Source organism: Mastigoproctus giganteus, chromosome 10 (genome assembly GCF_048544385.1).
Source record: "Mastigoproctus giganteus isolate SK-2022 chromosome 10, ASM4854438v1, whole genome shotgun sequence".
Taxonomy (NCBI): Eukaryota; Metazoa; Arthropoda; class Arachnida; order Uropygi; family Thelyphonidae; genus Mastigoproctus; species Mastigoproctus giganteus.
This window is the reverse complement of record NC_143584.1, coordinates 194,794,756-194,812,225: the sequence shown is the minus strand read 5'-3', so window position 1 is coordinate 194,812,225 and position 17,470 is coordinate 194,794,756.

Genomic DNA, 17,470 nt, shown 5'->3' with positions numbered 1-17,470 from the left:
ATGATAATAAAATATTTATGCCCGAAATTTTGGACATTTACTTTGTTTTTGTTTTAGAGTTCGCTACCAGGGTGCGCAGATAGATTAAACTCGCAGCACAGTTTTAAACTGTTGGAATGCACTAGAACAAAAATCATTAAATACCTATCAGTGCCCCTCATACCTCACTTCCGCGTTGTTCGCTCCTCGTTTCAAGGGACGGCACTGATCCTTGTCTTAAAATATTTCAGGCATGCAAAGCATTCTGTCGATAATCACTGCACCTCTGTAACATGTGAGTATCTTCAAAGCAACGAAGACTTGGGAATTTTAGTGAGAGCCATAACCTATCCAAAGCTTTCTAAGTACCCCCGTACATTAAGGGATACCCCGATAGGTTATGAAGGCGAAATTTATGACTTCCTTACACTTGTAATAACAACAAGTATTAAGTAGTAAAAGTCATCCAGCCTAGCGAAAGTTTAATGACCTTTTTGTGTACTTTCTGTATAATATCGACTAAAACCAATTATATTAACTGTTAATTAGTAATTTGTAACACGTTGTGAGCTTAAAATTATTTCCTATCTTTAAAATCTAAACAGTGACTGCTTAAATCTCTTAGCTAACCGTATGGCAAGGGTAGATGGATGACTTCAGATCTGCTTAAACAAGAAGAAAACCCTCTTCAAGTATTTCAACTTATGAAAACTCAGATGGGAAATAAAAATAACCAAAAGCAATAAATCATAGTTTTTAAAGTAGTGACACCTAATCTTTTATTTTTATTAGAGCATCAATACGAAAAATATAGTTCTATCTTAATTCTTTAAAATAACAGGTTTCAATTCGCATCCCAAATAAACTTTTATCTATCTGGTGGTTGCAGTCACTTGGAAATATTCGTAATTACCACACACATACTACATTAAGTAGGATTGTTAAAATCAAATATTCTCGTCTAGGAACAATTCCTAAAGATCTAATCTTTGATGTTCAACCTTCGCAGATAGCACAGTGCATAAAGCACTCTCCTCCCTACACCGAGTGGAAAAGGCCGGGTTCGAATCCCGTCAATGACACGACGAATTTTTATGGGCTTTATTTCACAGCGTGGCTGAGTTAGTCGAACTCAGGTAAGAACTCATGTTTTCTCCCCCAGAAACTGGTTTTTCATCCATTAAACAGGCAAATCTACCATAAAACGCAAGCAATTTATAGATACATTATACACTCATGAGCCCAAACATTATGACCACCTACCTAATAGCGTGTTAGGTCGTCTTTCCCCTTGATACCCGTTTGCGCTCGGTTTGTCATAGACTCCAAGAGACTGCAGAAAGTGCCCTTGGACCAGCTGGACAGAAGTTGGTCTCGGAGTTCGGAAGCGGAGCGAGCAAGTGGCGAATTCTGCGTCCCACCGCATCCACAAATGCTCGATAAGATTTATATCAGGGGAATTTGTCAGCCAGGGAAGCACACGAAATATGATCCCAGAACCATTACTGCACAATGCAGGCCTGGTGACACGGCAAGCATATTGGCTTCGCCCTCTTCATTTCAAACTGGCTACTGTTGAAACAGTTTAGTATTAAGGGTCAGCGCGGGAAGCACAGTGGTATCGTCACCGTCCTTCCCACACCGGGTGGAAAAGACCCAGGTACGAATCCCGTCGATGACGCGAGGAACTTCAATGGGCTTTTTTTCACTCCGTGGCTGAGTTAGTCGGTCTCAGGCGTAGATGGCAAGGTTTTTCGTCCAGCAAAACAGACAAATCGACCATAGAACACACGCAATTAACAGACACACGGCACAGCATATGAATTTTAAAAAAATATTCGAGTGGCCTAATATAATAGTTTGTACGTAGTTTAGTATTAAGCGTCTGCGCGGGTCGCATAGTGGTATCATCATAGTCCTCCCCACACCGGGTTCCCTAGTGGGTAGCACAACTGGTGGGACTGCAGTCCTCCCACACAGGGTGGAAAAGACCTGAATTTGAGTCCCGTCGATGACAGGAGGAATTTTCATGAATCTTTTTCATAACGTGGCTGAGTTAGTCGAACTCAGGCTAGGGTAGCGTGGGTTTTTCTCCCGGAAACTCGGGTTTTTCGTCCAGCAAGCAGAAAATCGATTTTATTATTATTATTATTATCTTTATTTTCTCCTAAGAGACACCCGCTTACAGCTATTAACCAGGGGGTGCACATTCATATATACAAATATACGTTATACATAATTATCTATTTATAATTTATACAAATCAGTCTTTATAAATTATACAATGTCTAAATTATACATTTTCTAAATCATACATTGTCTAATTAATTATATTTTACACATCATTGGCTTATTTTACATGACAGGCAGATAGAAAGAGAGCACAAGCATAATTTACAATTTTTCAAGGAATTAGAGAATGTTCACATCTACAGCACTATTTACATCGAGTTCACAGAAAGAGAAGACGTCCAATATAAACATAACAGGAGCAAAAACAGTCCCGACCAGTTCGTTCTTCATTTCCTGCATTCTCTTTTGTTTCCCTCAGTCGGCATCACTCAACATTTATAGATGGAGTAATGCCTTTTGAAACACTTCGGTCCTGTACCTCTTCTCTGCGCAAAGCCTTTCTGGGTCTGCTTGTAGATCGTTGAACATCTTAATGGTGTTCAAAGGAAAAAATCGCCGAAGGCTTTCCAGCTGTGTGAGCGCGCTACTGATTGGAAGGGATGTTGTTCTATTCTCCAACCTTTGCGTCATGCGGAGCCGAGTCAGCAGGTGGTCAGTTTTCGGCGAGTCGACTCTCCCGGTCAGTAGTTTTGCAAGAGTGAGGATGTTCTTGGTGACAATAATGTGAGACCAAGGCGTGACATCCAAGTTGGCATATAAAATGGTTCTTGAGATTGTAAATGGCTGCGTAGTGATCCTGTTTAACCATCTCAGCATCCAGTACTCTAAACCGAGGAAAGCCTTGATGGTAGCATCTGGGGCAGAAGACCAAATCTGAGATGCGTAGAGAGGGATGGGAATGACGCATCTTAAAATATATTGTTTAACAAGGTCAGGGTTCCTGATACCTACTAGTTCTTGTCTGGAGGTCCATAGCGCTGCGTAAGTTTTCTTCTTTACATGTCTGAAATGGGGTGTGAAGTTTAGGTTTTCGTCCCATTTCAGACCAAGATCAATATGTGTCCTGACCTTTTTGACCACACTGCCATTTACGCGTATTGATATGTGGTTTTTAAATACCTTGTTGGTGAAAACCATTTGTGCTGTCTTGTGTTCATTTAGTCGGAGCCCCATGCAATTAAGGTATTCTTGCAACTCGGCGATTTTGGAGTTTGCTTCGTTGTTGCATTGTAAAGATGTGTTTTGGTCATTCGAAGTGACGAAATATTTCAAGTCGTCTGCATATACGACAAATTGCTTTTGATTTTGGGTCAGGAAGGGATGCAGTGCTGTTGCGAAGAGAGTAGCAGAGAGGACACCACCTTGTGGGACTCCCCTGTTGACTTGGAAGGTCTCTTTGGAAGTTCCATTTATGGCAGTGATGTGTCTCTCCCTCAAAGAACTCGTTATTATAGCTAATACGTGCCCAGTTATATGGAAATATTCCTCCAAGATGATAGTAATAGCCGAGACGGATATACTGTCGAAAGCGGATGCAACGTCTAAGAAGACAATGTCTAATTGCTGTCTGAAGTTAAGGGAGTGTTGGATTCGGAATAGAGTCTCCATGAGATTGGTGGTAGTAGATCTTTGTGGGATCACTGAATGAAGGTACTCCGGTCTATGCCCGAAGCAGTGATGGTTGATGGTATTTAAAATGGATTTCTCAAATATTTTTTGAAACGAACATCCAATTGCAATAGGCCTGTAGTCTTTGGCGGACTTAGGATTGTTATTTTTGGGAACAGGTTTAACGAAATATGTATTCCATATCTTCGGAAAGTGGTTTTCACTTAAAATTTTGTGGAAAATGTGAAGGAGCAGATCTATGATGTATACACTGCTGATCTTAATCATGAAGAGCGGGAATTTATCAGGCCCAATTGTGGCTTTATTCCTGAGGCTATTCACAGCGGCTTTAATGTCATCTCTAGTGATACTGATTTGAGACAGTTCAGCATAGACCTCTGTCTTCAGTTTGCTAATTGCTTCGCGGATTTTCTCTGTGTTGACTTCACTTTCAACTTGATTTTCTGCCAGAGGAGTTCCAAAGGTGGCTTGGGTCCATTCTGAGAAGATGTACTCGGGCATTATATCCGTACGCCTTTTCTTGTTATATATTCTGCTTCCTTTCTTTAAATGTGATCGCACCATGTCATAGTGAGCTTGACGTTTCAATCGAATGAACCGCGCTCTAGCTTCTTTATATCGAATATTCGATTTCCGAACTCAAGCGATTTACAGACAATATACAAGGAGAGACATGGCCTTAAAAAAATCCAACAACAACAACAACAACCACCACACCAGATGGAAAAGGCCCGGGTTCGAATCCCGTCACTGACGCGAGGAACTTGAATGGGCTTTTTTCACTCCATGGCTGAGTTAGTCTGCCTCAGGCGTATATAGCAGATTTTTTCAGTTGAAAAACTGGAGGTTTGCGCAAAGCAAAGCAGGCAAATCGACCAGAGAAAATACAAAATTGACTGCACAATACACATGGCTAGTTGAAGTGACTTTCTAAGTGATCCTAATATAATAGTTTTGTTAACAGTTTAGTCTACTTTTGAGCACATAGACCAGTCAAATACATTGGAAAATTAAAGGTTAAAGTTTTTTTCTAACGACTTGAAATGATTAGTAGGATTGTGTGCTTTCTAAATAGTTAAAAGGTCTGAGTAAGCGGTTTCGGAACACAACTTTTACCCGTGGATGTTAATTTGATGTGCACATATAAATTTATTTTGATTTGCAAGGTCATTGCTGTTCTGTAGAAGCAACCATATTGGCTTCTCCCTCTTCATTTCAAGCTGGCTGCTGTGGTGCCATGTATGTGTATTGGTAATATTGGATTAATCAATTTTAAAACATCTTAAATTATTCTTAATCCTCCTCACCCTCAGGATGAGGAGGATTAAGGATTGCCGGGAGGCCAGGAGATTATGTAACTTTATACTTCTAGGGATGTCAACTTGATTGAATAAAACGTGCATTTAAAGAACTTGGGAATTTCTATGACCAGAGCTTCACGAATTATTATATTCAACGTAGATAACGGTATTTTTTCCTTTTTCTTTTAACTTTTTCTTTCCCTTGTTCTGGTGAGAGCGGGAACGGAATATTGGCCGTAAGTTACAGATTACGAGAAAATCTACAGCGTTCTGGTCGTATTTTTATTGGCTACTGTGGTTATAAGTTCAGAAGGTTACCTTCGATATGGCCACACCGCAGGATGTTGTTTTTCACAGGACCAAATTTGTTCGCATTGTGCAAGAAGTGGACACTCTTGTGCTGAATGTACAACGATGTCCATGAACACAGAACCGACTTATGCGAAGAACTGTTTGGCTACAAATCGCTGTGCAACACATTCTGTTCGAAGTACTCTTTGTTCTGCAAGACAGATTGTGCAAGTCTTTCTTAAAACCGGAATTAGGTAAGTGTGGACGATCTAGATTGGAACTTCGTCTCTTCCGTTTCTGTCTTTTTTTTTTTTTCTTTATTCCTTTCAAACTAATTCTTTTTCTTTCTTCTCACTCTGCATACTTCACACTACTACAACGTTTTTAAGATCTATATGCACGAGATTACCTGTACTAGGTAGCAGATCCCTAGCCCGGCTCCATTTGCCGGGGATGGGAACCAGCTTGCTGCGGTGAACTAGCCTAACAGCCCAGTCATTCAACATAAACAACACAACCCGACATTACACTATGGTATACCTAGGCCCCTACACTGACTGGCCTTTATCCGTACGGTATTCGCACACATTAAACTAGGAGTTGCCATAATTTGGTAGGGGGCCGCATAAAACAATAAATAAATAAAAGTTCAGTGCCATATGGATACACGGGCCACCATATAGGTCAAAACGTAGTCTTAAACAATGCAGAAGTAGGATCTGATGGTGCAGGTGTGTTTAATGGGGACCGAACTATGTTAATGTGCAGGTGTGTTTAATGGGGAGAGGTATGAGGTATGAGGTATGAGGTATTGAGGGTCTAGCGGCTCCTGGGATTTCTCCCATCTCCGCGAATGTTCTATGTATCGGTGACAGTACCCTGTCAAAGCCAGAGATTTAGAAGTGTGTGGGTCATGAGTAGTGTTATATGTTGTGCCCATTGTTTCTCCGGCTTATTGGCCGCCAGGCCCCTAATGGGACCAGACGTTGCCCATACCTCGCCACGTGGAGGCTAGCCGGGTGTTACCATTGAGTCAATTGTACTCTGGCAGGTCCTGCCACTTACTTTCCTGGGATTTTAGTGGCTAGGACCTAAAATAAAATTGGAACGACCGCGGTTGATTTTAAATCACTTACATTAAAGCACTAATATGGGGTTTGACGCTGAAAGCCTGTTTCTAAAGTGCCTAAAAGGTTGGGCGAAAATTTTAGGTGTATTTTAAATTTGGACGTGTAGGGCTATACGCTGTGCAAGAAAAAGTGCTGGGAGGGGAGAGTGAAGGCTGGGGGGTGAAATAGGAAGAAGAGGGTCGATAGGGTAGGTGACCCCCAATTTTTCAGTGAGGCATGCCCATGCCCCACCAGAGGGAAGAAATGGTGTGGCAGGGAAGAGAGGCGACAGCAAGCCGTCACCTCCCTCCCCTGCCGGGAGTGGGAGTAAAAGAATTGCACTGCACAAGAGAGTGCAGAGCATAGAGCCAATATGGCTCCGTTGAGGCAGCAACTTGGAGTTTCTCTGTCTTCGTTGGTCTTCTCTGTCATTGATAGCCATATTTTTCCTCAGCTAGGAACACTGGTCAGGTCCATTGTTGGTCTGTTAGCTATGGCTGTGGTTCTCTTCATCATGGAAAGTTCCGCAGCTCCATGGGGTTATTCTTGCGATCGCTGGTTTTAGATGATTAGTAGTAAGCAGGTTCCTGGGCGAGGTTCTCCTTGAGTCATCTCCACGCGTGTTCTGTGTCTCCTTTTTTTTTTTTTTTTTTTTTTATCTTCTTCTGTAGATGGCTATCAGTGTTTTACGCCTACCAAATAGTTTTTGGGCATATTCCTTTAGCTCCCTGTATTCCTCAAGTGAGTCCAATAGATGTGATTCCAAGTTCTTGGGGAGGTAGTGTATTGCAGTGATCAGTCTGCACCTGAGGTCCTCATAATGGGTGCAATCATACATAATGTGCTCCCAGCACTCAAGTTCCCCACAGGCACATCTCGGATCCACCTCAATCCCCAGCGCTGCCAGCTTGGCTTTAAAGGCCCCGTGACCAGTCAATAAATAGGTGGTATATAAGCCAGGTTGAAACCAAGTTGGGGGACTGGGGTACATCCTGTCGATGTTCGGAATGAATTTCCTGGTGATATTTCCCTTATTTGAGTTGGCCCAACGCTCCTGCCAAACTTGCATCAGGTGTTTTTGCAGCCTTGTCTTTTCATTTTTTTGTGGTGCATTAACGTCCACAGTATAGCCATGGTATGTACAAGGTATTCCTTTCTCTATGTGGTAGTTCATTCCCCTACGCATGATCTCTAAGTCAAGGGGAAGAGCTCCGGCCAAGACCTGCAGCGCGTGGGTACTGGTTGTCCTACAAGCACGTGTAACTGTCAGTAGGATTGTTCTTTGCGTTGCATCAAGGATGCGTCGGTTTACTACAGTTCCTGTTTTGGAAAACCATATTGCTGAGGCGTAAGTGATGATCGGTAGGAAGGTTGTTTTATAAAACAATGACAGGGTGCGTTGGTTTAACCCCCAGTCCCGCCTGACGATCCTAGCCACCAATCCAGAGTATCTTTTGATTTTGGCTCTGATATAAGTTAGATGGTGTTTAAAGGTAAGATTACCATCCAGTATAACTCCTAAATATTTTAACTGGGTCACTAATTTTATTGTGGTAGGTCCCACCTTTATTTGTGGCGGTCTACGTATATCAAGCTTGCCTTTTAGCAGGACGGAGGACGTCTTTGTTGTTGATATCGTCAGGCAGTGGGTTCTGGTCCAGTTTTGCAATATCAGCATTGCCTGATTGGCCTTTTCCTCTAGCTGGGCCCGGCTATCTGCAGCAATGGTGAGGACCAAATCATCAGCAAAGGCCTGGGAGCGCACATCACCGAGGTGCAAAGCCAAGAACCCATCCAAAACCATATTCCACAGGAGCGGTCCCAGAACAGAACCCTGGGGACAGCCCCTGTGGACATCACGATTCACTCTACCATAAGGTGCTTCCACGATGATGCGTCTCTCGGAGAGATATGACCTAATTATGGAGTATAAGTTGATCGGAACTTGTGCCAGCCTTAGTCTTGCCAGTACGCTCGGCCACCAAATGGTGTCGAACGCCCCAGCGAAGTCAACGGAGATGGCTAGAAGATATTTATTATTGCAGTTTGCTGCTAATTCCGATAGGCTACGCAAGGCTTCCACAGTAGACGAACCCTTCTTGAATCCGTATTGCGATGTCTCTGTGAGTTTCGCTGCCTGGTAATGCTGATGTATCCTTGTGCAGAGTAGTCTTTCAAGCAGTTTGCTTGCAACCGGCAGTAGGGCTATTGGCCGATAAGAGTTTGGCAGGTGGGGTGGTTTGTTCGAATTTTTGGCGATTAATTTTACCTTTGCTGTCTTCCAATTTTTGGGGAAGATGCCCTTAGCCAAGCAGCTGTTATATAGGTGTAAGAGGAGGTCTGGAACGATCTCCACGGTCTTCTTAATAATTTCGGGTTCTAAGTAGTCCAGGCCTGGACATTTATTATTTCTTATCAGGGTTGCCATTTGTTGTAGTTCATCCCGTGTGAAGGGTGGCTCCTGAGTGTCTGTTGAATAAACTTCATTATCTTGACAGATGATAAGTTGCTCTGGCAGTGTTGGCTCTATTGGTTTCGGGAAGATGGCATCCAATATATTGCTTATAGATTGTTGCCACGTGGTGGTATAATCACCTTGTGGTGTCTGGGTGGTTGAAATGACTTCCCCCCTGGGAAGTTTATTCGTCACTATCTTGTATACCACACCCCAGGGTTCAGTGTTCCCTGTTGTGCTAACAAAGGTCTCCCAGGCCTTGCGTTTGCTCTTGACGATCGCATTTGTGTAGCTGTTTCTGGCTTCTCTATATCTTTCCCTTAAAGCTTCAACCTCATGGGCCAGCCATGTGCGCCTTGCCCGTTGGAATTGTTTTCTTCTTTTAATTGTTTCTCGTCTGAGCTGTTGAATTTCCAGGGTCCACCACGGGACAGCCCCCCGGATCAGGCTTCTTCTTTTTATTGCTGCATTGCTGGCTTCTGTTATTATCTTGGTTACTTTAGTTTGGGTTTTATTGGGTTCCTCGAGCTGATTTGTCTCAGTTAGATGTTGGGCCGTTGCTGGTATTAGGATTTCCTTAAAACGTTCCCAATTTGCTTTGCGAATGGCATAGCGGCTTTGTATTTGCTTGGATATTGGGGCTCTGTCAAGTGACCTTGCTATCTGATAGGTAATCACTCTGTGATCGGACGTTGTCCACGAATCCCGAACAAGCCAATCCTTTATATAGCCTGCGACGTTCCTAGTGGACAGCGTGACGTCGATCGTGGCCTCCCACAGTGTGTTACAGAACGTGGGCAGTTGGTGCGGCCGATTTAGTACCATGATCGGGGAGTTAGAAAGATATTCGTCTAGTATTTGCCCGTTCCGAGTTCCGCTTCTGTCTGGAGTCAGGCTGTGCCAGGTGGGGGATCGGCAATTGAAATCTCCCCCTATGATTATTTTCTCGTCTGGGAGCAAGTCTACCAAAACTTGAAGGTATTGTGTAGCTGGGGTAATGTCCTCCCCCGGTCTACAGTACAGTGCCACTATGTAGAACTGGCCTAGCGGCGTCAATACGTGGGCACAAGCTGCCCATGACGAGCATAGTTGTTTAACTTTCGTGACTGTGTAGTCTGGGTTGCGTACCACTACCGCCGCCCAAGGGGTATCTTCCTCTTCGTGTACTATCTTATATGTGATTGGGTATCCACACACCCGTTTAGAATGGGTGTACGGCTCCTGGAGTATGAGAATGTCTGCATTGGTTTCGTCAGCTTTTATCCTTAGCTGTTCTGCCACTGCTCTGGCTCTTTGCGCATTTTGTTGGATGATCTCTATTTTGGATGTATTATATTTCTTATTGTTTGTCTCCATAGTCGATTCTCTTTTGGTATTGACCCTTTGCTTTGATATAGACCGGGCAGTTTGGATCTCTGATCGAATGTGTGTATTCCATTTTGGCTGCTTTACAATTGGCACAGGTTGGATCCTGTTCCCTGTTGGGGCAAGTTTTGTATTCATGGCCCTTGCCAGAGCAATGGCCGCAAGTAGGCGTTGTCTGAGTACAGGTGTGGGTTGTGTGTCCGAACTTGCAGCACCGAAAGCATTTCGGCACCGCTGCATGCTCCCGGAACCGGTGGGATCCCCATTCTATATATATTCTGTTGCATTTTTTTCAGCTGTTGCCATGCAGATGGGTCTAGTTCAACTACCCAGTTCCTATTGGTTCCCGATCTGGTACCGGTTGAATACCTTGGTGTTACCATGCATTTTTTTTGTGCGTCCTGGGCTAAATTCCTTAGATTTCTGGTGACAATTTCAGTTGCTAGTTGTTCAGGCGTTACGTCTTGGTCTACATTAAATATTATAATTGAAGGCCCACGCTTTTTTGGCGGCTCCGCTGTTAGCCCTAACTTGACAAGTTTTGGGTTTTCCATTATTGCCTGTATATCTTCCTTATTTTCTGTTTCTATTATTATTCCTGTGCTTCTTGTTTTTCTTATTGTTTTAATTCTAGTAGTCCTCAAGTCATCTTTCATCTCTTTCATAAATTTAACCTTCAGTTCTTCGCTGGATTGGACATTTTCAGTGTTTTCCAGGGTTGTCGGTCTGAGAACCACCAAGTTTGGTGTTTTCAAGAGTGGTTGCCTTTTTTCTTGTTGCCCTTCTTCGTTTGGTTGTAACTGATTTGAGCCATTCCTCAGCGCCTGGACATATGTGGGGGCACGCTGTTGCATTTGATTTGCCCCACATTGTTCGTAGATTTGTATCTTCACGTTTGCCTTTTCATTTTCTAGGAAGGTCTCTATCAGCATGGCTTCCATCTTACTGAAAATGTTTACAATCTGCGATCTAATACCTGTTGTAATTCTGTTTGATGGTTCTTTGAAAACATTTTCTAATGCCGTCTTCAAGGCTAGAGATTTTTCATACACTGTGCCTTCAGGCAATGTAGGATCCAAGGGAACTTCTGTTGACTTCTCTTCTCCAGTGTCCTTTGTAGATGGCATACTCTCTGGTTGGTCCCTTGCTACAGTTTGGGAACATGTTCCCCCACTCAGACTAGAGTCAATCTCAGATCGTTCTGATGGACGAAAAATAACTATGTTATTAGTGTCAGACTGGAATTCAGGAGCCCCGCGAACAGAACCGCGAGCACTCTCACGATTTCCAACTGACTTCGATAAAACTGGTTCATCCTCTCCAATCAAACCACTTCCAACAACCTTTGCAAGTGTTTTATATCTAGGATTCAAACTTCCTGACTCAGTCTGCGTCGTCAACAAATTACTAAAAAGTTCCGCACGAGTCTCATGCTCGGCTGAGCGTACCTTTAAGCGCTCATTGTCCACTAGTGGAGTCGTATTCACTGCTTCCACATCTGCCCAAAAGCCCAAGATGCGACTAGCAGCAACAGCAGTAACCCCGCTTGATTCTGAAAACAAAAAATCTGTGAGGGCTTTTTTAGTCCTTGAAACCGCAGAACATATTCCAGAGACCTCCTGGACCTGTCCAGAAACGGGATCATCATCAAGTGGAGAGCTCAATATCGATTCCCATCTCTGTGTCACTTCTCTCCGATTCTTATCTGATACAAATGAACTGGAAGGATCAGACACGTCTACTTCCTCTAGCTCCGTTAACGTGGATGAGTCCACAATTAGCATAGGGGGGCAAACTACATTATCTTTATCTATATTACTGATTATGTCCCTGTCTCCATGAGGCACCACCCTAGGGGTCAAAGGAACCTTACGACCTTTTAATGTTTTAAAAACCTCGGGAGATCTTAACGCTGATGACTCCGAGTCAGTAGAGGTACCTCCCTCAGAATCGCGTTTACCTTTTTCCACGTCAATAAAAACAGATTTTTTCCGTTTAGTTTTACTTTTATCACCCTTAGAACTTCCCTTGATTGATGTAACAACATTTTTACCCTTTTGTTTCTTACGGGGTTCTGGTTTATCCCCAGACTCGCCAGAGAACACCCCCTCTATATCTAAATCCCCAGCTATCTCCCTACTAGATTCTATATCCATAATGTATGTTTTGTTTAAAGAAAACTACCACGATTCTCCTTATCTCTAATAAGTCCTCTTCTTCCTGTAATAAAAGTTCTTTATTTATTTATTAAAGGGATCCTCTTCTGCTTGACTGTCCTGTATTCCTTACACTTACCTCTCACCTACAATAAAAATCTGGTTCAAAATATATATATTTTCCAATGTTAACCAATGGGCAAAAATCAGCATAAAAGTTCTGATTTTGCCTAAACCTAGTTCCTGTATCTCAGCTCCTAATCACCAGATGGAGCTAGAAAAAATCTTTTAAATAAGTAATTTCTTTAAGAACTCACCTACCAAAGATGAGAACCTCAATCCTAATAGTTAAGTAGATATTGATTTTTAAAAGTTTGCTAATTTTAGCCCAAAACCAGCCCACCATAAATCCTATGTTAACCTATGGGAAAAAGTCCATCCATAGGAAAACATTGAATTTTCAAATTTTAATAACAAAATTCCACCTAAAATTATATAACCACCACAGATAGGTGTCACTATCCCTGTTATAGTGTATCCCTGGACACTAAAAAAGAATTAAAGCCAGGCAGCCATCTTGTCCCATATAAAGTCTATGGACCAATGCAACTTCTATGGGAAAATTCACTATAGGATTTCCACAATGCTTTTCCTATGGAGCAATGTTTCTCTATATGAAATGAGAGCACAAATTGTTGTAAAATTTAAATCAGTTATTTCTGTGTAAATATTCAACCCCAACTCCCAAAACTTAACCTCTAGACTCACCACCTCATATATTTTCACTGACACATATTTTTCCAGCTCAGGGGTTGCTAAAGACGCACAAACACATCCAAAAAGTAGGAGCACATTTTACTTGACTTCACACTAGTGGCGCTAGTATGAGTTCATCCTGTGTTTTAATGGGGACCGAACTATGTCCAAACCGTGATACCACCGTTGCCAGTCTGTTTTCATCCACCCGTGCAGTCTGCTTGAAGCTGTTCGCCTGCTCGCTGTCGAATACACATCTGTTCAGGCATGATGGAGCTGGAACATTGATTCATCAGACCAACAACTCTTTTCCAGTGGCCCAATGTCCAAAAACGGTGACTCCGTGCCCACTGCAGGCAGTGGTGTCGATAACAGTCGGTCAACAAGGGCACACGAACATGTCGCCTGCTCCACAGGCCTAGTCGCAAGGACGTCCGCTGGATGGTGTGATCGGAAACGTTTCTCTATGCGCCGTGGTTGTGGCCTACCGTTAATTGAGAGACCGCAAACCAGCTGTTACTGAACAGCACATGCCAACCACCATTCACCTTGACTGTCAACCAGAGGTGGTCTTCCCGTCACGGCATGTTGGATAGTTGATGGTCCCTCTTCGGACCATTCCCACCACACCTTCACTATGGCAGCCCTCGACCAGCCGACAATGCCTGCGGTTGCTGAGATGCTGGCTCCAACCTCCCTAGCGCCGCAAATCATTCCCCGTTCAAACTTAGTCGGGTCCTTTTCTTTCCCCCATTGCAAAGGCTTCGTACTCACGAACTGAAGGACACTACACGTGCCGCCGACCGGGCTAGCCGGGTGGGTAAAGAGGCTGCCTGGCAACCCAAAGGTCGCGAGTTCGAATCCCGCCTCGGGATTGGATCAAAGTACTGCAAAAACCTTGGGAGGTGCATTAAGGCCACAGAAGCCGATGCGCCAACAACTAACAAAAAAAACTACACGTGCCATCGCTATATATGCTGCACCGATCGGTTACGTCACTCTGGGTGCTGAGGGATGTGTCCACCCGTGGACATAATGTTTTGGTCCATGAGTGTACACGAAGCAATATGGTCTAAGCAGCTGATGCACCTGAAAAAAAAAATTCAACATCAAAGTTTAAAGGCAAATTTCCAATTTCAAAGCGACTCTTTCACTGCGTTATTAGCGAGGGTTGAAAAAGGAAAGAGAAACGGAGTTTTATAATTAATCTTGAGACACTCACTGGATGATGTTGAGCAAGTAATGGAATATTTTTAGAGTTACCTTGATTCCAAGCATGACTACGACTTTTAAAATTAAATAGCAAATTTTCTTATTTCTCCGACAATTTGTCTTCAAATGGATATTCAAGTTAGGCGAAATTACTTAATTTAGTTTGGCCTCCGTCCGTGAAGAACAAAGCGAAGACGTCTGGTGTTCCATCTCACGAAGCAGGTTTCGAAGGAGCAGCGAACTGTACCATCCGGTTTTATGACTAACCGAGTTAGCTACTCCCTGAAGTTGTGATAGATGAACTGAACTACTTGTTTCTGTCATCTAAAAATAAACATCCTTATTACGTACAGGTGTAACTCGTTTTATTCCTCCTCCTCCTCTCATTTTGATGGATAATTTATAACACCCTACCTTTCGTCTTCGTTAAAAACACTACTTATATTTATTCATAGTTATTGATTCTCTGTAAAACAATAGAATATTGCTAGGATGCTATCCTTAGTGGAGTTGAAAATATAAGGTAAGAGGCAAGCCTCTTTAGATTAATGCAAAAGGCAAACAAAACATCATTTCAAAGCGAGGTATTTCAACACAATAGATTAACTTCGGCGGTGATTTATTTTCACTAAGAGATTTATCGTTCTAATATGGATGGGTAGGTACTTCGCCTGCCTTTTCTGGAAGTTTTTAAAATTTACATAACTTTGGATTTAAAAGGGAAATGATAGCGGAGATCGGCTTTCAGATGCAAATCTTCCCACTTCTTACGTTGGACTTTCTGATCCATTTCTTTGATCTCTGCAAGTTCACATGGAGACCACATGATGAATATTTTTATTCAGGAAGTTTCCCCCTTCTCCTCTCTCTCTCAATGTCTTATTTTGATTTTATATTATAACTGTCTTGGCTCTTATTAACGTACCACAAATATATTATTGGTATGTTAATAAGTACACTTAGGTGAATAAAAAATTAATCCTAACAAACAGCTAATTTTACTTAAATAGGAAAAACAATCGTTAGGCAGATACGTCCATATTAGACTATACTCTTGATAATGTTTTTCATCACAGAAAATAACTGAATTATAATTAGGTACCAATTTTGGGGAAAAAACCTTTTTCATACTATAACACATGACCTATAGGTTTTTAATTCCGATTTAGAAAATTACATTGATAATTTCTCGCCCACAAGTTTGGAGAATAACGCAGTTGTTGAAAAAATTATTGTTGTTTCTCATCTTTTATGAAAATACCAAATACAAAAGGCATTAGAAGTTATAGTACTTTAGTATCGTATGTGGGCTAGCGGGTAAGAATGAGAAGAACTTATAGACATTAGAAATTCTGTACTTTTCGGACCACACATATATGGAGTGGTCCCAGATGTGGGAGCAATGTTTCATAGTAGGGCAGATTTCAGATTTTCACGGAGTCAATAGCTTTTTAAGGAAAATTAAGGGCGAAAGCGAAAAAGAAAACATTTCTGATGCAGAAGAAGCGATATTTGTGAAGCACTTATCCCAAGAGAGATTAGTCAGGACAATTCAATTTTTTCTAAAAATCTGAGTATAACATTTTTCTGAGTGTGATTTTTTAGTTTTTGTGCATAAAAACGATCAGCTAGGGCTTTTAAGAATCCAGAACAACTGAGATATTTCTCCAACCTCAACACTGCTGACCTCGAGGGACTGGAGAATAAAAGTAGGTTCGGACTGAAAAAAAAAAATTCAATAACATAGCACTCACAATCACTTTATAACCATCTTCTCGAAGAAATTATCATAATTTTCTGATCTATAGTTTTGGGGGATGGTTAGTTTTTTGTACAGAAAACTGCTAATCACGTCTTTAAAAATAATCTAGGCTGCTCTTTCTACTAAATTTTCATCGAAAGAAGAACTGTCCTTTATGGTTCCACAGATATGCGAACAGTCAACTATGATTTCGGTGGTGTATGTCTGACTGATTCTTAGAATCTTATTTATAAAATCACCAATTCGTTGCAGAAATTTTTAATGGCTTTTATGTTAATCAAAAATAGTTTAAATTGGAATTACTAGTATTTTACATAGTCAATGTATTTTAAAAAACGCCATATTCTCAATTTATTCATATGAAATGAATAAAGTGAGAGATAAATAAGAGTAACAGAGAGAAACTGGAAAAGGGCATTTCCGTTTAAAAGCTCTCCTTTTAATTGTAACCTCAATAACACTCAGAATAAACAAGCACTATTTATCTGTGCTAGGTTCTCGACCTGTTATCATCCATAAGTCATCTTCCGTAGTGATATGGTGAGTCAGTCCACATTATTACGAAAAACTAAAAAGCACCTTCCTTAGCGTGAAGTTTCCTGGTCATCAGCAAAAGAAAAAGAATCACAATTTTTCATGAGATTGTCTTTTTAACCTGGAACCGAGTGTAGCGAAAAAATGATAAACAAAGCAGGGTTCATTAGAGAAGCAAATACCGATTAAAAGGTTTTATTGCTAAATATTACTAATCCATGTTACCAAAAATTAATGACCAACGGAAAAAAATCCGTTGATCATTAATTGTTGGTACCCGACAATACTCAGCCATTCACCAAACAGCTATGACAGTAGCTGAGGTTAACCATTTGCCCCTCATTTGGCGAGATCTATGTTCGAACAAGGTTGGAGACTAAAGAAATTCTTAAAGACTAATTGAAGTTATAGTTAGCTGATATTACTGGAGGGAATATTTCTCCATGAGTTAGAATCCTTCGGTCACCAACACAACGCTTGTACTGGCATAACACAAACAAATAAATCATATATGTGGGCGTAAAAAAACAACTAGCCGACTATTAAACCCTCATAATCTTCGCATGAAAGAATGTTTCCTACCCAAATCCAATGGAAAGAAAAAGTTGTATCCTTAAGATTATATTCATCCGCAAAACGTGGAATTTCTAATGTATATTCAAATTATGAGATTTCAACATTATAGTTCTCGATAATATCTTATTTTAAAAATGCTCGACTCCCTTTAAAAACTTTTTTAAAATTGAGTGAGAGTAGGAGTCAATCGGATTATAATGTATTCGTAATAC